Source organism: Eurosta solidaginis, chromosome 4 (assembly GCF_040869045.1).
Source record: "Eurosta solidaginis isolate ZX-2024a chromosome 4, ASM4086904v1, whole genome shotgun sequence".
In the NCBI taxonomy this organism is placed as follows: Eukaryota; Metazoa; Arthropoda; class Insecta; order Diptera; family Tephritidae; genus Eurosta; species Eurosta solidaginis.
In genome coordinates this window covers 88762117-88787110 of record NC_090322.1, presented here as the reverse complement: position 1 = coordinate 88787110, position 24994 = coordinate 88762117, and the positions used below count along the sequence as shown (strand labels likewise).

The 24994-nt window shown below is 38.7% G+C and overlaps 1 long non-coding RNA gene and 1 pseudogene across 1 annotated transcript; both read right to left on the bottom strand.

Moving 5' to 3' along the window:
* Positions 1 to 24994, bottom strand: part of LOC137248602 (cysteine desulfurase, mitochondrial-like) — a 154173-nt pseudogene that overhangs the window by 126487 nt on the left and 2692 nt on the right.
* Positions 23998 to 24534, bottom strand: LOC137248053 (uncharacterized). Its single transcript, XR_010952031.1, has 3 exons — positions 24393 to 24534; positions 24190 to 24318; positions 23998 to 24125 (listed from the first exon to the last, which is right to left on the bottom strand). It is a non-coding gene; the product is annotated as an uncharacterized lncRNA (long non-coding RNA).

The following is a 24994-nucleotide window of genomic DNA, read 5'->3' as shown; positions in this document are numbered from 1 at the left end:
AGCACCTTGTTCTCATATGGGCTAAAACAATACAATTCTAATCTTAGTAGGAATGGCAAATTTCTTGATCTAATATTTGGATCTGCAGACCTAAAAATATCATATGGAGAATATCTATTTCCAATTTTGGAAAATAGCATACACCACAGTGCCTTGGCTATACATTTCGAGCTTTATAATTTTGATAAAAAACAGGCTAAATCTACGTTGGAGTATAACTATTTTAAGGCCGACCGCGTGGCTATACATCAGTTTTTCTTAGCCACAGATTGGACTTTCTTGAACTCCTCCAATGAACCACAGTCTTCTTATGGAATTTTCAAGGAAATACTTTTATCAGCAATTTCGAGTTTCGTACCTTTAAAACGTCATAGTAAGAGAAAAAAATAGCGCCTTCAAAAGGTATAGAAATAGCTCTAATGAAACTTATCGACTTAATTACATTAAACTTAAAAGGCAATTTGATTGTCTTAATAAGTTTTTATTCAAGCAATATATGATTAAACTTGAATCGAAATTGAAAACAATAGACGGATTTGTTTTTGGTCGGTTATAAATTCCGAGAGACAGACTAATGGCTTCCCCATGACCATGGAGTATGATGACGAAGTCTCCAGCAATACGCAAGATACGTGTAACTTGTTTGCCAAATTATTTCAGAAGGTATATTCAAAGTTTACCTATTCACCGATTCCGGTATTTCATTCTGGATACCAATCTCAAATTTCTTCTTTTGACATTACTGCAGATGATGTTCTTCTGTCGATCTCTAAGCTGCCACGTAGCACAAAATCAGATATTGAGGGATTTTCTCCGTTATTCTTTAAAATATGTTCGAACAACATTGCAGAGCATCTGGCGCTTCCTTTCAAGAATGCCTGAGCAATGGAAGTTTTTTAGACCCATGGAAATTATGCTCCATAAATGCCGTATATAAATCTGGAAGCCGCAATGATATATGCAACTACAGACCGATTGTTAATCAGAGTACTTTGGAAAAAGTATTCGATCATATATTGCATGGTAAACTATTCGATTAAATCGGTAATGCTATAGTTGAGTGATAGCATGGATTCTTTCCTGGAAGATCCTTACTTACTTACTTACTTAATTGGCGCTTAACCGTCTAAACGGTTATGGATGTCCAACAGGGCGCGCCAGTCGCTCCTTCGCTCCGCCAAACGGCGCCAATTGGTCACACCAAGGGAGTTTAAATCGTTTTCCACCTGGTCCTTCCAACGGAGTGGGGGCCGCGCTCTACCTCTGCTTCCATAGGCGGGTTCCGATAGAAACACTTTCTTCGCCGGAGCATCATCTTTCATTCGCATAACATGGCCTAGCCAGCGCAGCCGCTGCATTTTAATTCGCTGGACTATGTTGATGTCTGCGTATAGCTCGTACAGCTCATCATTAAATCTTCTTCGGTACTCGCCATCGCCAACGCGTAGAGGTCCATAAATCTTTCGAAAAACTTCTCTCGAACACTCCCAAAGCCGCTTCATCTGCTGTTCTCATGGTCCATGCTTCTGCCCCTTATAGCAGGACGGGTACGATAAGTTACTTTTCAATTGCCTACCTAGTCCAAAGTAGCATTTATTGGCAAGATTGATTCTTCGCTGGATTTCAGTGCTGATGTTGATGCTGGGTCCCCAATAAACGAAGTCTTTTGCTATTTCGAAATTATGGCTGCCAACAGTAGCGTGGTTGCCAAGGCGCGTATGCGCTGACTCTTTGCTCGATGAAAGCAGGTACTTCGTTTTGTCCTCATTCACCATCAAACCCATCTTTACCGCTTCTTTTTCCAGTTTTGAGTAAGCAGAACTAACACGCGGGTGTTTAGGCCGATAATATCAATGTCATCAGCATATGCCACTAATTGCACGCTTTTATAGTATATTGTTCCAGGGCGGTTAAGTTCTGCAGCTAGTATAATTTTCTCCAGCATCAAATTAAAGAAATCGCACGATAGGGGTCACCATGTCTAAAACCTCGTTTAGTTTCGAACGGCTCGGAGAGGTCCTTCCCAATTCTGACTGAGCTGATGGTGTTGCTCAACGTCATTTTGCACAGCCGTATAAGTTTTTCGGGGAAACCAAATTCAGACATAGCGGCATATAGGCAGCTCCTTTTCGTGCTGTTGAAGGCGGCTTTAAAGTCGACGAAGAGGTGATGTGTGTCGATTCTATTTTCACGAATTTTTTCCAAGATTTGGCGCATTGTGAAAATCTGGTCGATGGTAGATTTACCAGGTCTGAAGCCGCACTGATAAGGTCCATCATCATCGATTGCGGGATCGGATCCTTCATCTCTGCGCCGTGAGTTGGTGCCTCCATTTAGGAGAGAAGAGAAGTGGTCCTTCCATAATCTAAGCACTCTCCGGACATCAGTTACAAAGTCGCCGTTTTCGTTCCTACAGGAGTTTGCCCCGGTCTTAAAACCTTTCGTCTGTCGCGGTATTTTTTGGTAAAATTTTTGGGCGTTATTCCTGGTGGCTACCAGCTCAAGCTCCTCGCACTCACGCCTTACTGCTTCTGCTTTTTTCTTCCTGAAAAGGCGTCTCGCTTCCTTTTTCAACTCACGGTAGCGTTCACACACTCCTCTTGTCGCGCTCGCTTTTAACGTAGCCCCGTAGGCAGCGTCTTTTCTTTCGGTTGCAACGACGCATTCTTCATAGTACCTGTTGTTTTTTCGTGGCCGCCGGTAACCAATTTTTTCCTCGGCGGCAGTACGAAGTGCTTTGGAGATATGCTACCACTGCTTCTGTATTCCTTCAGGATGAGTTGTGCTCTCAGATAGCAGGTGTGAGAGTCGAGTTGCGAAATCGTTGGCAGTTTGTTGTGATTGAAGCTTTTCGCCCTCTAACTTTCCTTGTGTTTTTTGTTCCTTGGTTTTAGCCGCGTTAAGGCGGGTGCGTATTTTGGCTGCAACGAGATAATGGTCCGAGTCGATGTTAGGTCCTCGGTCCGTGCGCACATCCAAAACACTGGAGGCATTGTAGTGTAAACAGCCAACAATTTAAGGCCAAATATTTAAATCAGGTACCCTGTAACAAAAATAGTCTAAATGTTCATCAACACATAAAAAAGCATTTTCAATTATTGCTGACATAGCCATTCACAAGATTTAATACAGGTGTGTGTACAACACACAACCAAACAAATTTGCATTCAAGCAAATTTGCGAACGTTGCATTTCCCACAGAAGTCACAACTCAACACAGGTGTGTAGGTACATATTTTGTATCAAGTTGTATGTAGGTATGTAAGAATGTATGGTTAAGGTAAATATGTATGTAAGTATGGATGCTTAAATGTAAATATGTATGTAAGAATATGTTAGAATAATTTTTTATAAATAAGCTGACAACATTTGAATAAAAGAGTAATTAAGCATTGAGCTTTGATCACTCACAACGCAGTCTATTTTATTTCAAACCTTTTGTATGGCTATCCTGCCTATGATTCTTCTGGCTGGGTTTTCAGCCTAATTTCATAGCTGGCAAGGACTTTACTGGCTGATTACAGCCTAAGCTTTATAAAAGGAACAAAGAGTGAAGCTATAAAACTAGTTTTTTACTCTAAATTTTATCCTGGAAGAAGAAGAGCAAAAAGGAGCTGATCAAACGAAATATACTGAAAACTAATTTGAATAAATTTGGAGCACTCAAAAATGACGCCATTTAGCAATTTTTATGATAATTTAGGGGCTTTATAATCGAAATGATGCAGGAGTAATGGATATGGCCAATTTGGAGCACTCAAAAATGACGCCATTTAGCAATTTTTATGATAATTTACGGGCTTTATAATCAAAATGATGCGGAAGCAGTGGATATGACCAGTAAAAATATTGATATTACCTTGGAAGGAACAAAAGAACCACATTCGGAATAAGCTACAAGATTGGCAGCATAATAAGTATAAATATAATAAATATAATTACCTTAATTTTGAAATAGCTTTAACATTTTAGACATAATTTCTAAGCAGGAAAAATATTCGGGCAACCTAACGGCTGCCTATTGACAAGCACAAATTCAAATTTCTGCTGTAAAAACCTTTTTTTTCGCTAAATTTTGAGATATGTTCCAAGAAGAGGACATACAAAATCAAAGCCAATTTGATCAAATTTTTGAAAGATTAGTTAAACTAAATCTGAAGTTCCAAGAAGGTGAAAACAAAGCACCTGAAATACCCAAGAAAGGCCCTAAGCCAATAACAATCGAGGAATGTAGACAGAGAAATAAGATTCAAAAAATTGAGGAACCTAAAGTTGCAAAACCGATAAAATTGAAAAGAAAAAGGAAAGGGAAAAGGAAAGGGAAAAGGAAATCAATTTGCCATTCGAAAAACAATAGCCAAGATTTATGAAAAAATTAATTTAAGCACGAATCAGGCAGAAAAAATTAAACTAAAACAAGAAATAAAGGAATTAAGGAAAAATAATTATCAAAATAAAAACCAAACCCAGCAATGTAAACATTAGGGTGTTGAAAAAAAAAATAAAAATAAAATACAATTTTGTAAAACTATTGATTTTAAGATTATGGAAAGATTAAGATTAATTAAAAGAAAGATTAAGAAAAATTAAAAGTTATGTAAAAGGCCCACTTGAGGCCCTTAAAAATGAAATTAAAATTGTAGATGAGGAAAAAACTCTAGTATGGTTGAAAAATGGTGGAAACTTATTGATATGCCCGGGGGAACCAACAATATGGAATGTGAGAAACCCACCAGCAACAACACAAGAAGAATTATATAGGTACGAAGTCAAACTTATGGGAAGAACAGATTAATATATTGAAAATAAAGATACATTTTTTAGTAAAAGAAAAAAAAAATGTTTTTTGTCTTCATATACTTTACGATGGGAAGCCAAGAATCAAAATAGAAAAACCAACGGCAAACGTTGTAAACTCAGTCCAAGTAGTAGATCATACTGAGGCACTAGATAATATCAAAACCATGCTTCTAATAATCTGCGTAGTCAGTTGCATCAGTTTGTTTCTGAAACTCTACTCAACCCATAATAAATTCCTAAAAAGCGATATACCAGCCGCGCAGACGGTTTAGATAAGGTTTAACTAAATTTTAACTACCATCCCCAATGGGCAAATGGGAAGATATCGTTAAACTACTTATAGAAGAAAAAACGATAGGAGAAGAATCTTACAAATGTATTAATAAAAATACAAAAGCAAAGGCAGAAACAGTAGTAAAGCGTCTTAAAATAATAGTTGAAGTATTTAACAAAATAGGAAAAACACTTCAACAGTTGAATGGTAAACTAGACGGCAATCGAAAGGACCAAGCATATCACATTTTTTCCAGCGTTAGAGACAAATTGGTGTCCTCACTGGCAAGATATTATATAGAATTCAAAGTACCAACGAGTTTCAAGAAGGAAATAGAAATAGACTTTAGCACATTCCTTCTGAAGTCAGCCTCCGATTTAGAAGAGGAACCAGAAATAGAACAAAACGTAGAAGAAGAAAAACAGGAAATTTTAAGAGAGACATCAAACTCACAAACTGAAATCAACAAAATGTCACAAACAATAGTCGGATTTTTAAAGACTGCTTCATCAGTTTTGCCAGAATTCGATGGTAAAGCTGAAAACTTGAATAGCTTTGTGGATGCTTTAGATATCTTAGAACAAATTAAGAATACCCATGAAGCTATAGCGGTTTCAATGATAAAAACCAAGCTGAAAGGAACAGCCAGAAACCTAATAAACACTGAAAGCACAATCGAAGAAATAAGACAAAGATTAAAAACCGCAATTAAAGGTGACGGCTACCGTGGTGTGATGGTAGCGTGTTCTGCCTACTACAACGAATGCCCTGGGTTCAAACCCCGGGCAAAGCAACATCAAAAAAAATTTTAGAAATAAGGTTTTTCAATTAGAAGAAAATTTTTCTAAGCGTGGTCGCCCCTCGGCAGTGTTTGGCAAGCGCTCCGGGCGTATTTCTGCCATGAAAAACTCTCAGTGAAAACTCATCGGCCTTGCAGATGCCGTTCGGAGTCGGCATAAAATCATGTAGGTCCCGTCCGGCCAATTTGTAGGGAAAATCAAGAGGAGCACGACGCAAATTGGAAGAGAAGCTCGGCCTTAGATCACTTCGGAGTTTACCGCGCGCTTTACATTTATTTTTTTTATTTATTTAATTAAAGGTGAATCAGTTGAAGTTTTGACAGCAAAACTCCTTAATATCCAACAGCCCAGTAAAACTGCAAATCAATACACTGCTGAAATTGAAAAGCTCACAAAATCGTTGGAGCATACATATCCGATGGACTAACACCAGAGATAGCAACCAAGTATGCCACACATTCAGCTGTGAAAGCTATGTGTAAAAACTGCTCCAACGATAAAGTAAAAACAATTATGCAAGCTGGAACGTTCACAACAATGCACGAAGCCATATCAAAATTTACTAACAGGTGAACAGAAGTAACTGGAAATGCAAATTCACTAATACATATTCGCCAACAAAATTCCAATTTCCGAGGAAACTTCCGCAGGAGTTACCAAAACAATAATTATAGAAGAAATACCCACAATAACACCAGAAATGGCCGAAATGTTACACAACAGGAAAACCAACAGACTCCACCTCAATAAATAACAAATTATATATTTTCAATTTAGATCTTAATAACTACATATCTTCCAGAAAAACTCTGAATGATTCCATATCAGCCCTCCTAATCGATACGGGAGCGGATATATCAATAATAAAAAAGGGGCAGATTGACAGTAATGTCACGATAAATAATTCTCAAAAAAACAGATCTAAGAGGAATTAGTCAAGGAATAACAAGCACTGTTGGCACGGTTAAAACAGATTTAAAAGATGATTACCAATTAATCAGACACAAATTTCACGTAGTACAAGACACTTTCCCAATCCCAATTGATGGAATATTAGGATTAGATTTCATTAAAAATATAATTGCATTTTGGATTATCAAACAGAAGGTGACACTCTAATACTGAGACCATATGACTACTCAGAAAACATAATAATTCAGATGACTAACAAACCAACAATCAACAGTATTTTAATTCCCGCACGATCAGAAGTAGTTCGACAAATTCACATAGAAAATAAAAATTCAGATTTATTAATCCCACAACAAGAATTGTCTGAAGGTATTTTTATTGCAAACACACAAGCAAATTCACAACAAACATTTGTTAGAATTATAAATACAACATATAAAAATGCAACACTGCAAGATTTTAATATACGTACAGAAAACTTGAATGATTATACCATAATTGAAAATAAAAAACTCGAAAATGAGGCCGACAATAAGGAAAAATTAGAAAGATTAAATAAAAATTTTCCAAAATTTGCAAATAAATCACTTAATGCGTTATGTGCAGAATTCATTGACATTTTTTCATTGGAAACAGAACCAATTACTACTAATAATTTTTACAAACAAAAACTTCATATGAAAGACAACAACCCAGTCTACATAAAAAATTATAGAATAACAGAAGCTCATAAGAGTGAAATTAATAAACAAGTAAACAAATTAGTTAAAGATGACATAATAGAACCTTCAATTTCAGAATTCAATAGTCCAATTTTATTAGTACCGAAAAAATCACTACGGAATAACCAAGGAAAAAGATGGAGAAGGTTTGTAGATTACAGACAGGTAAATAAAAAATTAACCGCAGATAAATTCCCTTTACCAAGTATTGATGACATAAATATTTTTCATGCTTAGATTTAATGTCTGGATTTCACCAGATTAAACTCAGCGAAGAGTCAAGAGATATCACATCCTTTACAGCGGATAATGGTACATATCGTTAAAAAAGACTACCGTATGGCCTTAAAGTAGCACCGAACTCATTCCAAAGAATGATGACATTGGCATTTGCAGGCTTAAAACCTTCACAAGCATTGCTATACATGGACGATTTAGTCGTATTAGGATGCTCCGAACATCATATGATTAAAAATTTACTAGATGTTTTCGCAACTTGTAGAAAATATTATTTAAAATTACATCCGGATAAATGCTTATTTTTCAACCAAGAAGTAACTTACCTTGGTCATAAATGCCCAAGCAAAGGAATTTTGGCACACCCCAATAAATTCGAAATGGTTAAAAATTTCCCAACACCTAAAAATGCGGATGAGGCGAAAAGATTCGTCGCATTTTGCAATTATTACAGAAGATTTATCCCAAATTTTCCAGAATATTCTAGAATAATAACAAGACTTTGCAAGAAAAATGTAGTTTTCGACTGGACAGAGGATTGCAAAATATCCTTTGACTATTTGAAAGCTGCGTTAATAAGCCCTAATATCCTACAATATCCCGATTTCAATAAATAATTTTGTATAACAACTGACGCAAGTGGATATGCTTGCGGAGCAGTATTAAGCCAAGAGTATGAAGGAAAACAATTACCAATTGCCTATGCATCAATATCATTTACTAAAGGAGAAATTAATAAAGCAACAATTGAGAAAGAATTAGCATCCATTCATTGGGTCATAACATATTTTAGACCATACGTTTACGGTAGAAAATTGTTGGTCAAAACAGACCACAGACCCCTAACATTCCTATTTTCGATGAAAAATCCGTCATCAAATTTAACTCGAATCAGATAAGATCTGGAAGAATATGATTTCGAGGTGGAGTATATCGCAGGTAAAGAAAATTATGTAGCCGACGCATTATCACGCATAGATATTAAAGAGCTAAAACAAATATCGGTAGAAGCGTGTAAAATATTAAAAGTTACGACTAGATCGGAAACTAAGAAAAATTATAACAATAAAGATTCCAGTAGTAAAAATGAAGAAATAAAAAGTCACAAAGAGAACCCAGTAATATTTGAAGCGCTAAATAAATGTGAAGTAAAGAGACTAGTCCAGCTCGTTTTCGATCCTCCGAAATTACGTTTCAAAAAAGGAAAAAAATTTGTAGCGAAATTAATATAAAAAATCTAATTATTGAGGCGAAGATTGACTTAGGTCAATTCTTTGCCAGGCTTATAAAAGAAGCCGGCAATTTAGGAATTAGAAAAATACAGTTGTCCTTAGGAGACAAATTGTTTAAAGATAATTATGCCCGGGTAGACACATTTAAAGAAATTGGTACCAAAGTTCTCAAAAATCTAATTATAGCATTAACTCCAGACGTTATGCGCGTGACTAATAATGAAAAAATTAAAGAAATTCTTCACAAATTTCATGACGATCCTGTTTTTGGTGGCCACCCAGGAATAAATCGCATGACAAATAAAATAAAACAAAAATACTATTGGAAAGGAATGAAAAACGACATCAGAAAATATATCAAAAAATGCACTCCTTGCAATAAAAATAAAATAATAAAAATCTTGAACGAACCTATGATTATAACCGAAACGCCCACAAAAGCGTTCGACACAGTACTACCGCTTCCCAAGGCAGTCGGTTCTATGTACTGGAGCGACTCGGGATTTTTCCCGACCAAGGACTGTCATTTCAGTGTGACCCCATTTAATTTGTTTCGTCCCTCCCACAAATTGTCATCCTCCCAGCAGCTCCTTGTAGCAGGACTGCTACATATTCTCTTACTCCGGGAAGGTATCGAACCCAATCCGGGTCCGTCTCCTGACCCCGGTCCTGAGAAATGGTTTTGCTGCATATGCCAGAGAAGAATCTTTTTAGGACGGTCATACTCTGTTCAGTGTGTCTCGTGCAAGGGATGGTTGCATCGGACAGGTTGTTCTGGGCTTGATCCCAAAACCCGACGTCCACGTAACTTTTATAAATCTTTTGTGGCTCCTTGCTGCTCACGCCCAAGGGCGTCCCGTAGTCTACGCCTAAACGTATCCCCACTACCTTCCAGCAGCTTCGCTGCTCAGCAAGCCACAACAAGTACCCGCTGCTGCTCGCGCCCCACGGCGCCAACAACTCAAACAGCTGATACCACTCATAACTACTACCTTCGTAGTAGAGCTGGTAGCAATGCTGAGCATCAGCCCCTGCCCCCGTCTTCTTCTCCCCCCCCTCTTTTCTGGCAGCAATCGTGCAGGTCAGGGAAACAGACTCTTAGTCCCTGCCTCCGTTTGCACCGTCTGCCAGCACAGAATATATAGGTTTGCGACATCCGCTCTATGCAGCTCCTGCCTTGGGTGGTGCCACTTTCCTAGATGTTCTGGTCTCCGCGACGGCAACCCCTCGACGGGTTTCATCGCGCCATGTTGCCAGGTCGCAAACCCAAATCATCCGGGTACCCCAATGCTTGCCCAAGGGCGACCAGTCCCAAGGCCACAACAGCAATTGCATCCTGGCCTTCCACTACCTAGGCGCAGTCACCCGCCACTTACCCCTAGAGTGGCGGCGTCACCCCTCATGCACTTCAGAATTCTGCAGTTCAACTGTAATGGACTAACTGGGAAGATTACGGAGATAGTCGATTTCATGAAGCGGCACAACATCCGCATTGCTGCGATTCAAGAGACTAAACTCACAGCAAGATCTGCATTGCAGACCTGCTCTGGTTATAATGTCCACAGGAAAGACCGCGAGAGCGGAAATGGAGGCGGCCTCGCGTTTATTATACACCACTCTGTGCAATATTATATATTTGATCCTGGCATCGACCGCAGGGACAATGTCTTAGAACGTCAAGGCCTATCTGTCCGGTCAGGCGATGCAAATCTAGAAATCATCAACATCTACATCCCTCCTGTCACCTGTTGCCCCAGTGGATACCGCCCTAATATCGAGGCCTAACTCACTGGCAACAATCGCATTATCTTAGGCGATTTCAATGCCCATCACGACCTATGGCATTCAAACTTGCGGGCGGACAGTAGGTGTGAGATGTTGGCGGATCAAATAGACGAAACGACGTTCTGCACAATAAACGGAGACGCCCCCACACGTATGGTAGGAAGCTGTCATAGCTCGCCAGATATCTCAATCGTGAGCGCAGAACTCGTAAACTGCGTCAACTGGCAGCCGATGGTAACATTGGCATCCGACCACCTGCCCATACTTATTTCGTTCGAGCGTACCGCCGACTTCATCGTCACCGAAAAACGCACTTTCATAAACTTCAAAAAAGGAAAGTGGGAAGAATATAAATCTGCAACAGACAGCAGCTTTGCTGCCCTCCCTATCCCGACTGATGCCCGCCAAGGGGAGCGTGCCTTCCGTAAGGTCATTGAATCCGCCTCGGCACATTTCATTCCCGCCGGGAGAATTCCCGAAATCCGGCCCACTTCCCGGCGGAGGCCGCGAGCTTAGCGAGGGAACGTGACCTTATAAGACAGCTTGATCCAGGCGACCCCCAAATAAGGGATATAAACCAACGCATCAGATTGCTTGTGGACGAACACAAGCGGGCGAAATGGGAAGAGCACCTAAGAGGTTGTAACCTCTCTACCGGTGTAGGTAAACTTTGGTCCACCGTAAAGTCCCTATCGAATCCGACTAAGCACAAAGACAAAGTTTCCATCGCCTTTGGCGATAAGGTGCTGTCGGATGCGAAAAAATGCGCGAGCGCTTTCTGCCGACAATATATAATGCATCCTACGGTCGACAAAGATAGACGGAGAGCCAATAGACACGCACATAAACACAAACTCAGCGCGTCACCAATTACCATCACCGCTAGAGAGGTTGAGGACGCCATTGGTCGCGTTAAACCATCCAAAGCAGTGGGCCCAGACGGCATAGCCATGCCGATGCTTAAAAACCTAGGGAAAGAGGGTTTCAAATATTTGGCGCATGTCTTCAACCTGTCTCTTTCCACCTTTGTCATACCCGAGAAATGGAAAATGGCCAAGGTGGTCCCGCTACTAAAGCCTGGGAAACCAGCTAACGTAGGTGAGTCATATCGTCCGATATCTCTCCTATCGCCAGTGGCAAAGACGCTTGAAGCCATTTTGCTCCCTTATTTCCAAGCACATTTGCAGCTAGCCCCTCATCAGCATGGCTTCAGAAAACTCCATAGCACTACCTCCGCGCTAAATGTCATTAGCACCCAGATAAATTGCGGTTTGAATCAATATCCCCACCATAGAACAGTACTCGTAGCGTTAGACCTATCAAAAGCTTTTGATACGGTTAACCATGGCTCGTTACTGCAAGACCTGGAAGGGTCTACCCTTCCCCCATGTCTTAAAAGGTGGACCGCAAATTATCTGGGTGGTTGGCAGGCATCGGTGCAATTCAGAAACGAAACATCAAAACAAAGGAGAATTAAACAAGGGGTGCCACAGGGTGGTGTTCTATCCCCGCTTTTGTTTAATTTCTACATATCTAAGCTACCTTCACCACCGGAAGGAGTTACAATCGTTTCATACGCCGATGACTGCACAATAATGGCCACAGGCCCAGGCCCAGAGATCGATGAGCTATGCAATAAAATAAACGGCTATCTCCCTGATCTCTCCAGTTTTTTCGCCTCGAGAAACCTGGCATTGTCACCGACTAAATCTTCCGCGACCTTATTTACAACATGGACGCCCCAGATGTCGACCATATTGAACATCCACGTCGATGGCACTACGCTACCGACTGTCCTACACCCCAAAATCTTGGGTGTGACGTTTGATCAGGATCTACATTTTGGTGCGCACGCAACCGCAATTGTTCCAAGAATTCAGAGCCGTAATAAAATCCTCAAATCCCTTGCTGGCAGTACCTGGGGAAAAGATAAAGAAACGCTCTTGACCACATACAAAGTAATTAGCCAGCCGATTACGTGCTACGCGTCACCCATATGGTCGCCAAGCCTAAAAACCACCCACTGGAAGAAACTACAGGCCTGCCAAAATATTGCTCTCAGAATCGCCACGGGCTGTCTTCTTATGTCCCCAGAACACCATCTGCATAATGAGGCGAGAATACTCCCCATCAGGGAGAGAAATGAGATGCTGACCAAACAGTTTCTGTTGAATACCCAGAAACCTGGGCATCCCAACAGACATCTGATTGACGAACCAGCACCGCCTAGGGGCCTAAGGAGTCATCTCCGTAAGCATTTTGAGGAAATACGGCACCTGAGAACCCAGCCGTATGAAGCGAAAAAACACAAGCAGGTCCTTGGTGAACTCCATAGACAGGCGTCGGACCTTTATGTCGGGAATTGCCCGGTGAATCCAGTACTTGCAGAAAAATATCCAGAACTCACAGAAGAGGAACGCATACTCCCCAGGGAAACGCGTGTCACTCTTGCTCAACTTCGTTCTGGATACTGTAACAGGTTAAACTCTTACCTATCCAGAATCAACCCCGACATACAAAATGTATGACCCGCTTGCAATGTGTCCCCACATGACACCAACCATCTCTTTAATTGTAATGTGGAACCAACGCCTCTAACACCCCTTTCCTTATGGTCCACCCCTGTTGAAACGGCAAGTTTCCTTGGACTCCCGTTAGAGGATATTGATGACAATTTGTGATCGGTCGCGGCTATTAGGTGGGGCGAGCATTGCTACAACAACAACAACAACAACACAGTACTAGTAGATACGATAGCCCTGCAAAAATTGTTGGATTACGAGAAATATTAGTTCCTTTATTCACGCAAATGCTAAATAACATAAGAATATTCGTAGTATAAAATATAAAAGTTGTATTGCCCATCTTCATTTACTTTCATTTTAAATTAAATTCACTTCAATAATTCTTTCTGACACAATTCCTCTTCCTTTAGTACTTTGGCATATGATCCTCTGTGGGTGCTCCATGGAGTACTACAGTGAAAGTACTTTGGAAAGTACTCTCACGTATGTACTCTATGGAATACTCACAAACAAAGCGAGAGTGGGATCACCTACTCCTCTCCTAGGGCATCGCAATGTTAATTGGAGCACATTTTTTGTATGAATACAGATTAGATTTGGAGCAGTCCTATACTCCCAAAGGAGTATTCCTTACATTATTTATAGAGTACTCGCGTTTTTTGAAGGGAGGCCCTCTTCCCAGGTCGGAAAATGAAAATGAATATGCAGTTACTATAGTATGTGACTTAACTAAGTATTTAGTTGCAATACCAATACCCAGCAAACACGCAAAAACAATAGCCAAAGCGATATTTGAAAATTGTATCCTAGTTTATGGTTGCATGAAGACAATTATAACAGATATGGGAAGCGAATATAAAAATAGCTTATTTGAAGAATTATGCAAACTTCTAAAAATAAACCATAAAACGTCAACACCTTACCACCATCAAACTTTAGGCACAGTTGAACGTAGTCATAGAACATTCAATGAATACGTACGTTCCTACATATCCATTGACAAAAATGATTGGGATGAATATCTTAAATATTTTGCGTATTGTTACAATACTACCCCATCTACGGTTCATAATTATTGTCCATACCAATTAGTATTTGCCTAAAACCCCCAGACTTACGAATTTTTAAGAGAAAACACAGTAAGCCCATTATACAATTATAAGGCTTACGACAAAGAATTTAAGTATAGGTTACAAATAGCGCAAGATAGAGCATATAAATTAGTAAAACAGGCTAAAGAAAAACAAAAGATTAGTTATGATAAAAATATTCACTATAAGGAACTAAATATAGGAGATGTAGTGTGTAAGTAAAAAATGAATCAGGACATAAGTTAGATAATAGATATAAAGGGCCCTTTAGAGTAGAAAAGATCTACAGAAACAATAATTTTACTCTAATTCCATATAAAGTAGAAAATATCGATAGTAAAAATAATGACACTTTAATCCCATCTAGAATAGGAAATGAGGATAAGCAAAAATTTCCCATAACAGTAGAATAGCAATATCATAAATAATAAGAAAATAATAATTCACAAAAATAGACTTAAATTAATAGAATAAGTAAATTTTCAACCTACAAACATAAAATACAAAATACAGAATTAATTTATACTAGAATGCTCATGCATTCTCCCATTGCATAACCATTCTAAAAAAAAAGGGAGATGTAGTGTAAACAGCCAACAATTTAAGGCCAAATATTTAAATCAGCTACCCTGTAACAAAAATAGTCTAAATGTTCATGAACACATAAAAAGCATTTTCAATTCTTACTGACATAGCCATTCACACGATTTAATACAGGTGTATGTACAACACACAACCAAACAAATTTTCGTTCCAGCAAATTTGCGAACGTTGCATTTCCCACAGAAGTCACAACTCAACTCAGGTGTGTAGGTACATATTTTGTATCAAGTTGTATGTAGGTATGTAAGTATGTATGCTTAATGTAAATATGTATGTAAGTATGTATGCTTAAATGTAAATATGTATGTAAGAATATTTTAGAATAATTTTGTATAAATAAGCTGACAACATTTGGATAAAAGAGCAATTAAGCATTAAGCTTTGATCACTCACAACGCAGTCTATTTTATTTCAAACCTTTTACATAATGCCGTCCATCTATCACAACGTGATCGATCTGATTGCGAGTATTTCGATCAGGAGACAGCAATGTAGCTTGATGTATCTTTTTATGCATGAACCTCGTGCTGGATATGACCATGTTTCGAGCACCGGCAAAGTCAATCAGCCTCAGTCCGTTAGGAGAAGTTTCATTGTGTAGGCTGAACTTTCCGACTGTAGGGCCAAAAACAACTTCTTTGCCCACCCTGGCGTTAAATTCGCCAAGCACGACTTTTATATCATGACGGGGGCAGCGCTGTCTTTCACCTCTGTCGGCGCATGGGCGCAGATGAATGATATGCTAAAAAAGTTTGCTTTTATTTGGATAGCGGCAAGACGCTTGTCCACAGGCGTGAACGCCAGCACTTGGCGACAAAGTCTCTCTCCCACCACGAATCCGACGCCGAAACTGCGCTTATTCGTATGGCCACTCCAATAGATGTCACAATTTTTGATCTTCTTTCTTCCTTGCTTCGTCCAACGCATTTCTTGGATGGCGGTGATGTCAGATTTAGCTTTTGACTCAATTCATTGTCCTTCAAACGTTTGCCATGGTCGTCATCAATAGAGAGTGTATTTATCCGGGGCTTGTTGTTATATTTCATTGGAGTATGATTTTACCTGGCGGATCCCAAGCCCAGCGCACAACCCGCTCAGCGGGGGTGAAAATATTACTTGCATGTTTATACAGCGAGCCGCTTGCTCCAAGACAGACGCCCGCTTGCAGCCGCACCTAGAGGTGTACAGACGCTGCCAATGAGATCTCCCACGGCTATGCCTTAAGCCGATTATGTCAGAGTGGCCTAGCCAGATTGTCGCCTTCTCACATTAGCTCACCGCTAAACGGATTTTAGCGGCTACCCAGAGGATACTTGGCCGCAAGCGACCGGCAGTAGTGAGCTGCTTGAACCGCATGCAAAAGAATCGCTCAATTCCGAGGTGTATGGCGGTCAGAAGCTTTCCCAAATTTCGTGGACTTCTACACACGGCTCCACCCTCCCTGGAAGGTCCACTTCCACTAATTTAGCTTTAGTCACCAATCAAATTGTCGGTGCTTTTGAGAGCCAAGAGCAACTTGATGTTATTTATACGGATTTCTCTAAAGCGTTTGACAAGGTCGATCATTCTATACTGCTACACAAGCTTGCGATGTATGGTATCAATGGTAACCTGTTAAATTCTCCTCAATTTTTTTGGAAAACAGGATGCTATATGTGTCAATTGGAGCCGATAGGTCATCCTTGCTTATCAACGCCTGGTTAGGAATCCCTCAGGGTACCCATTGCTGTCCTTTACTATTCCTAATTTTTATCAATGATCTGCCTCAGCAATTCAAGTTTGCTAAATGTCTAATGTTTGCAGACGACGTAAAGCTTTTTCTAAGAGTCCGTTATACTTCCGACCACTTTAACTTACAATCCGACCTCAATTTTTTTGCCGAATGGTGCTCAAACAATAACTTGCTCCTAAAAACAAATAAATGTTGTGTGATTTCATATTCTAAAAAGACAACCACGACATATTTTAATTATAAACTAAATGACAGATCTCTGAACCGCTGTCATGAGATTAAAGATCTGGGTGTGATTTTTGATCCTAAACTTTCCTTTTCAAGTCACATCAGTTGTTCCGACGTATCCAACTTATTCATTCCGTATGTTCCTCTGCGTTATCTATGGAATAATAGACTATTTATCGAAGCAACTCATAGAACGAACCATGGTTCAACTATATACAGGTTGGTTCATCTGTAAAGCAACAAAATATTACTGTTCAAATTGTCAAAATCTGTGTATTGGTGTTGGTGCGAATGGTATGGAATGGAAACATAAAACTTAGCAGTTTTTGTATTTGTAGGTAAAATGTTGCCAATGTGTTGGTTTCATTTTGAGTTTGCCATCTCCTTTTGACAATCCCTTCGACCATGCAATGACATAAATAAAATCAGCTGATGAGATGAGCCAACCTGTACATAATTGAACCATGGAACGAACTATGATATGAATGAGCCTATATCCAAGACTATACATCTATCAAATCGATATAGCAGTGTTCTTAATTTTAATAATAGCTTATATAAGTTTAAGCTTGAACTCTTTTCTGTACTTTTTAGACTGAATAAATAATTAATAAATAAATAAAACGGACGAATCCTTCATGGTGACATGAAATAATTCCTACAAACTATCATATCACCACATACCGAAAACTACCTTCAACCCAACCCTCGATTAGAATACAGTTTTCAAAGGTTTAGCCCATGGTACAATTACCTGGTAAAAGCATCAGAGTTGCATTTTACATGTTTTTTCATTCGAAGGTGGTCTTAAAATGTCAAACTTTGTTTATGTTTACATTTTTCGTTTATTTACTTTTGATGTGAAAATTTCTTAATACGCAGTAGTTTTTAAATGTTTTGCAAATTTTTGTAAAGAAAGAAAATAGAATTTACTTGTGTTTTGTGCATATTTAAATATGGGAAAGTGTTGTTTGTGCAATATTAGAAGGGAGAAAGCGGGTGTGAAGCTTTTCACAGTCCCGCAAGATCCAAGGAAGAGAAAAAATTGGGAAAAGGCTTGTGGCGTTAAGTTTCCGCAAAACGGCTTCATTTGCTCGCTCCATTTTCAAGCCTCTGACCTAATTGTGGGAGCGCAAAGAGTAAATTTGATGCCCAACTCCACTCCGTCGCTATATTTACCGGCTTTTATGTAAGTATTCAGTTTCCCGATTGGTGCAAGATAAAAAATGAAATATAATTTTATTTATGACTTAGGAGTACTAATCAAGAGTTTGTTAAAAACGAAAGTTGTCTCGTCGTCCCCAACCGTAATTCCTACGGTGATCTACCAAAATTTCGGACAATACTTTCGCCGCTACAAAGTGAACCTTTCATCTCTAATATGAAAGAAAAGTAAGATAATATATGCAAGTTATTTGATAAAGTCCCTTCTACATGTTTGGTTTTTTTTGTTTAAGTGACACGTTTGGAGCGAAAAGCCAATACTTGGCATGGAAAAACTGCAGCACACAAACGGATATACATGATGTTCAACAAATAAGCTGTGAAACCCAGACGCAGTAAGTTCCCGTAGTTTATTCACTTTACATTTTAGTCTTTCTAATACCTCATATAAATTTAATTTATTTAGTGAAATATTACTCCAGTGTGCAATGGAATCAGAAATTACCCGCTTGAGGGTGGAAAATCTTAAGCTACGTGAGGAGAATGAAAAATTGAAAGGAAATATTGCTAACACTGCCATATGAATATCTTCTTCATAAATAATAAAAATTTTATATATTTTTTTTTAGCTTCATGAAAAAATATGTGTATGCGAAAAAAAAAAAAGATTTTTAATGAAAAGTAAAATTTCAACAAGTATAAAATTCATTATTCAGTCAACATACATATTCATACAAGATTCAGAAAGCAGAATGAAAAATTATCATAAATTTTTGATCACCTAAAGTAGACACATTTGATTCAAATATGATTCCAAAATGTGATTGAAAAACTATATTCAGTTTTTGATCATCAAAGGTATTCATATTTGATTATTTCTTTTGTTCAATTGTATGATAACTCATTATTTAGTCAGAAAGAGTAATCAAATTGTATTGATATCTAGAGAAATTCAAAATTGAATCACCTAAATGCTGAGTGGGTTACCGGTGCCCAAACAACATATAGTTTTCGGTGCATATGCTCACGGCAAACACCTCTTCTTTAACTTGAATAGTGTAATTATTTAGTTGTAGTAGCTTCACGAGTCCTAAGACAGTAATCTGTTAGCTCGCTCACATAGCCGTGTTTTACTTTGCGTATGTATATCTCTATAAAAAGAAAAAAATAGGTTTGTAGACTCGAGGGATAAGCTTACATAGATTAATCGTTTGAGCTACTCACGAATTCTATTTGGGATCTAATTCCTGACCGAATGCAGAACTTCCAAAAATTTTTGCTTATTTTATGTGAAGTATTGTTATTCATTTGCATATAAATAAAAGAGTGAATGTTCGGTTGCAAACGAACATTATATACTCAGCTGTAGGTTTTCGAAGTCCCCTCCCTCGGTTCAAAGGTTAGAATAAGCCACCACAGGTTAAGTTTCCAAAAGAGGAGAAAATGTGGGGAAAATAGATTGGGAATATTTTTTTATTACTACCTTTGTTCAACTCTTTTATCTCAATATGCGCTTTTTTGTTTGTTAGACAAAACCGTAAGATGGAAGTGGAATGACATATCGAAGGCAATATGTCTTCACGCATCTGGACCCAGAGCTTATAGGCATTTATACCAAAATGGGTTTCCACTTCCACATGTTAGCACTCTGCAAAGATGGTGTCGAAAAGTGCCTGTATGTGAAGGTATATTGCATATCTCATTAGACCTTATGCGCAACATAAGTGAACTTTCGGCACAAGAAAAAGTGTGAGTATTGGCATTCGATGAGATGAAAGTGGCTGAAGTGTGTGAGTACGAATCCAATGGAGACTTCGTGCGGCAACCAGCGAAGCTTGTCCAAGTGGTAATGGCAAGGGGGTTGTATAAGAGCTGGAAACAACCAGTCTTTTATGATTTCGATTGCAAGATCGATGCTAAAGTGCTCAAAAATATAATATTATCGGTACATGGCGCTGGCTTTCCCGTCGTTGCAACAGTTTGTGATATGGGAACGTCAAACCAAAGTTTGTGGAGGAACCTTGGTCCTACTATAGGTAAAAGTCGCGTGCCAAAAATTTAAAGTTCCTTCCTGCTACATCATAACATTTATAGATCGACCATGGTTTCCTAATCCAGAGTACGCAGAAGAAAAAATTTTCACCTTTGCTGACGCTCCACATTTATTAAAACTAATAAGGAATCATTATATCCAAACCGGCCTGAAATGGAACGGAAAAATTATTAACACTCGTACCATAGTAGATGTGATGAAGCATACCTCTCAAAATGATGTGTCTATAGCATACAAATTGAAAGAGGACCACCTAGCAGTGAAAGGCATAAGTAAGTGTGCTGTAGTCGAAGTGGTTATTCGTCCGGAATTTTTTTTTTGGGTTCCAGAATGAATTATAATGAAAAAAATTGGCATATGAAGAAAAAAACACGTACAGAAATTTCTTAAATTATTAAAAATACCTTAAATTTTTGTACTGAGTTTTCCGGACGAAGGGGCCAGAGCAAGTTTATTGGGAAGGCATTTAGTATTTAAATTTTTCCTTTATATAAATTAGGCAAACAAAAAGTAAAGCTAGCGGCAGAGTTATTCTCCAGCACTACCGCAAACGCCATACGGCGCTGCCACCAGCTAGGTATGGACGTTTGCAATGCGGTTGATACAGCGGATTTAAGCCAGCTAGTAAATGATTGGTTCGATGTGCTTAACTCATATGTAGAGAACCACCACTATCCGGGAAAAGTAAAGTATTTAATAAATATATTACAACCGTATACAAAAAGTTTTTCTTAAAGGAGCCATTTGGCCTCAACCTCCAGCAGCAGAAAGAAATCCTACAAAGGATGGATAAATTTATGTCAGAAGTGGTAATACCGGTAATTCCCAAAGAAGGAAAGGCACAAACTGAAAAAACGGACATAGAAATATTTCAGAAGGGTGTGTTGATGACGACTAGAGCTCTGCCAATGTCGTACGAATATCTACAGTCAAAGTATAATTTTAAATATATTCCGACTCGCCGTCTAAATCAAGATTTACTTGAACACTTTTTCGGGACCATTCGTAGTAATGGGGGTCTTAATGATCATCCTACACCGAAAGATTTCCGATATAGGCTTCGTAAATATATACTGGGTAATAGTTCGTGTTGATCCATATTTAATTTTCACTACTTAAATATTCTTACAGCAAGAAATACTAAAAATTTAGATAACACTGGAAATGTACAGCAAGGCTCAACAGAATGGCTCAATACTTCGAACCCTGACGATTTTCTCCCGATTGAGCCAAACCCTAACGAGCCTAATGAAGCGGAAGGTGAAGACCATGAAGTTGATGACGCGCTAAGCGGTATTAATATACACTGCGATATTGGCGTTCTGCAAGAAGACGCATTAGCGTACTTTGCGGGTTATATAATCCTAAGGCAGAATCTCAACGAATATGAAGATACAAATGCCACGGTATATCCTTATACCGATCTTGTATCAAAGGGTCTTTTGAAGAACCCTTCGTTTCACTTCATGAATGGCATAAAGAGTTTAGAGGCTGTATTTGACAACGTGAACTCAACTGAAATCGCATGTTTCAAAAATTTGAAACAGTACTTGGTTGACCAGAGCACATATGGACCTTCCAGAAAATGTAAAAAGATTTTTTTTCAAGTGCCGCATTTTTTTCCGAATACGGCATTTGAATAACCGCTTAAAGGTAGAGAAAGCAAAGTCGCGAGTAATGCGAAACAAAAAGATGAGTAAAGTAACCCTATAATCTGGTAAAAGAAAGATTTAAAATTATTTTACTCAAATAAAAATTATATCTTTATTTCAGCACAACCCTGACGATACGAAAAACGGCCCTTATCAGGGCTACCATTAACCACCAAAGAGAAAAAATTGCGAATCAATTATACCTACGCAAAACGGCCCTTATCAGGGCCATCAAGAGAAAAATTTGATAGACAATTATGTTTTACATATTACTAGCGGACCCGGCAGACGTTTTTCTGCCCTAAATTTGGCCTATCTGCATACATTTTAATAAGCTTTTTCCGCCTAACTCTGCCCTACCCCTCTACACTTTTTCCTAATCTTTTTATTCACTCCTCCCTCCGTCTTTTTCGCTTTATCTCCATCTTCGACTCATTCTATCTCTTTCTCAGTCTCCTATCTTTTCTCTTTTCTCAAGTTTTTCTCCTTCTCCTTCATCTCTTATTGCCAGTCCCAGAGGGTGGTATGTATTTTGTTCCAGTTCCATTCCGAGTCTCAGTCCCAGTCCCACTCCGAGTCTCAGTCTCAGTCCCAGTCCTAGTCCTAATCCCAGTCCCTGGTATACTTCCCGGAAAAAAGCATCGTAAATACTAATATAGGCAAATGTATATACGAAATTTCAGGCAAATAGAATAGAACGTATGTAAATAGGTATGTGGGTATTATTAATTCTTGTCTTTATTTCGGCTTCTCATGCATATTTATCAGTTCTGCCAGGTTGATGCGACTCCGAATATAACAATGAACTTTAGAGCTCTCAGCAACAGCTTTCATTTGATATCCATAATACATACACATTTTAGGGGTACCCGGGTCCACGTTTTGGCCTATATCTCGAAAGCCTAGTCACCCAGGGGTATGAAAATTATCCTGTACTATAGCACTCATCAACAGCTTTCATTTGATATCCCTATTGTATAAACACATTCTAGGGGTACCCGGGTCCACGTTTTGTTCTCAAGACCCTAGGCACGTAGCGAAAAAAAGGTAGACGTTGGCCGATTCTCAGACCTACCCAATACGATCACAAAATTTCATGAGAATCGGTTCAGCCGTTTCGGAGGAGTTAAGCCTCTAAAACCGTGACAGAAGAATTTTATATATTAGATAAATTTACTTTTGGATTATTTATATCCTTATTATTATATTATTAAAATTATGGTTATTTTCAAGGAAATACATAGAAAAAAGGGAATGACAAGAAACCAAAACCGGAGTATAACCGATACGCAAACACTCCAAACCGAACTTTTGCCATAGCAGGTAACGATACCAGATCCGGCCTAAAACCGAAATTGATACAAAAGCCTCCTGGTTGTTAGAGCAAAGACGAATTTAATTTGTTGTGAAAATTTCATATTTCGCAGTTTTTTCAAATATTTTACGAATTAATACATTAAAAATTCTTTCTGTGAAATGAAATTGTGATATTTTAAATTTATTGTGAAATCAAAAAGTATGTAAACATATTAATAACAAATATCAATTTAATGTTTACACGGAAATGAGTTTTAGTCTCAGAAAAACATTTTGTGAGGAAGCTTCGAATTAATTACACAAACAAAAAATAAATGAAAGAAAAACATGCCCTACTACATAGTAAGCTTGCATTTTCATTAATCTTCATACTAGGTACAATTTCATGTTTTCCATCGCATCAGCAACTTTATGGCTTTACACCAGCATTATAATTCCTTTCGTCATGAGCGGTAGGGGTTTCAGTAGTGTTGTCCTCAATTTGCTTTTCCAAATTTGTCGTTTCACTGCTTGTATTAGTTGCATTTGGAACTTCTTCAGCCATCTTCACGTTAACCAAACAACGTTTGGTAGTAGTTCAGTTTGGGGGCCCAACCCTAAAGTTGGGCCAAGATTGGGCGCCAAAGAAAAATTGTATCTCTGTCCGGAGATATTTGCAGTTGAAGTTGGCGATTTGCATATGGTTGTTGTTCTGTTGTACCCACAAAAAAAATTGTGCATCACCGTGGCGGTTTTTCGTTATTATCTTTTGAACCGGTAAAAAAAGTTAAAGTCCGCTTTCGGATTATTGATCTAGACGTGAATACGCGTCTTTTGATACCTCACTAAAAAAAAAGGACAAATTTTAGGGTGGGGCCCCTAAACTGCACAATTACCGAACGTTTTTTATTATCTTTTTCCCTATCTTCCCCAACGCGATTTCGCAGCCTTTTTAGGGGTTTTCTTTTACGTTCATGAACTGATTTTGTCTTACTGACGTCCGTTATAGTGGAATGCTCCTGTAAAACCAAAATGAATATTATCTTTTTTTTATTATTTATGCAATTTTGTGTTACAACTCACTTTAAAAGGTCTTTCTTCTTTTGTTTTGCCACCAATTTCACCAGCGCATTTAACAGCACCACATAAACAAACTTTTATCTCATTACCCAACAGATCATCCCAATGATAATTGAAGTTAAGCTCTGTGTCCTACAAAATAAATTTTAAACAATAACTTTTAACACTCTTAATATATATTTGAAGCTAGAGATAAGCGCTCTTACCGCTGGTATATCTTTTATAGCAAAAAGTCCAATGCGATTTAATCCATTTACGGACTACTTTTGTGTCTCACAATTTCGCACAAGTAATTTCTCAATAGGACTTATAAACTTTTTACTTGCTACAGCTAATGTAGTCGGTGAAGGCGATGTTACCGATGGTAACATTGGCATCCGACCACCTGCCCATACTTATTTCGTTCGAGCGTACCGCCGACTTCATCGTCACCGAAAAACGCACTTTCATAAACTTCAAAAAAGGAAAGTGGGAAGAATATAATTCTGCAACAGACAGCAGCTTTGCTGCCCTCCCTATCCCGACTGATGCCCGCCAAGGGGAGCGTGCCTTCCGTAAGGTCATTGAATCCGCCTCGGCACATTTCATTCCCGCCGGGAGAATTCCCGAAATCCGGCCCCACTTCCCGGCGGAGGCCGCGAGCTTAGCGAGGGAACGCGACCTCATAAGACAGCTTGATCCAGGCGACCCCCAAATAAGGGATATAAACCAACGCATCAGATTGCTTGTGGACGAACACAAGCGGGCGAAATGGGAAGAGCACCTAAGAGGTTGTAACCTCTCTACCGGTGTGGGTAAACTTTGGTCC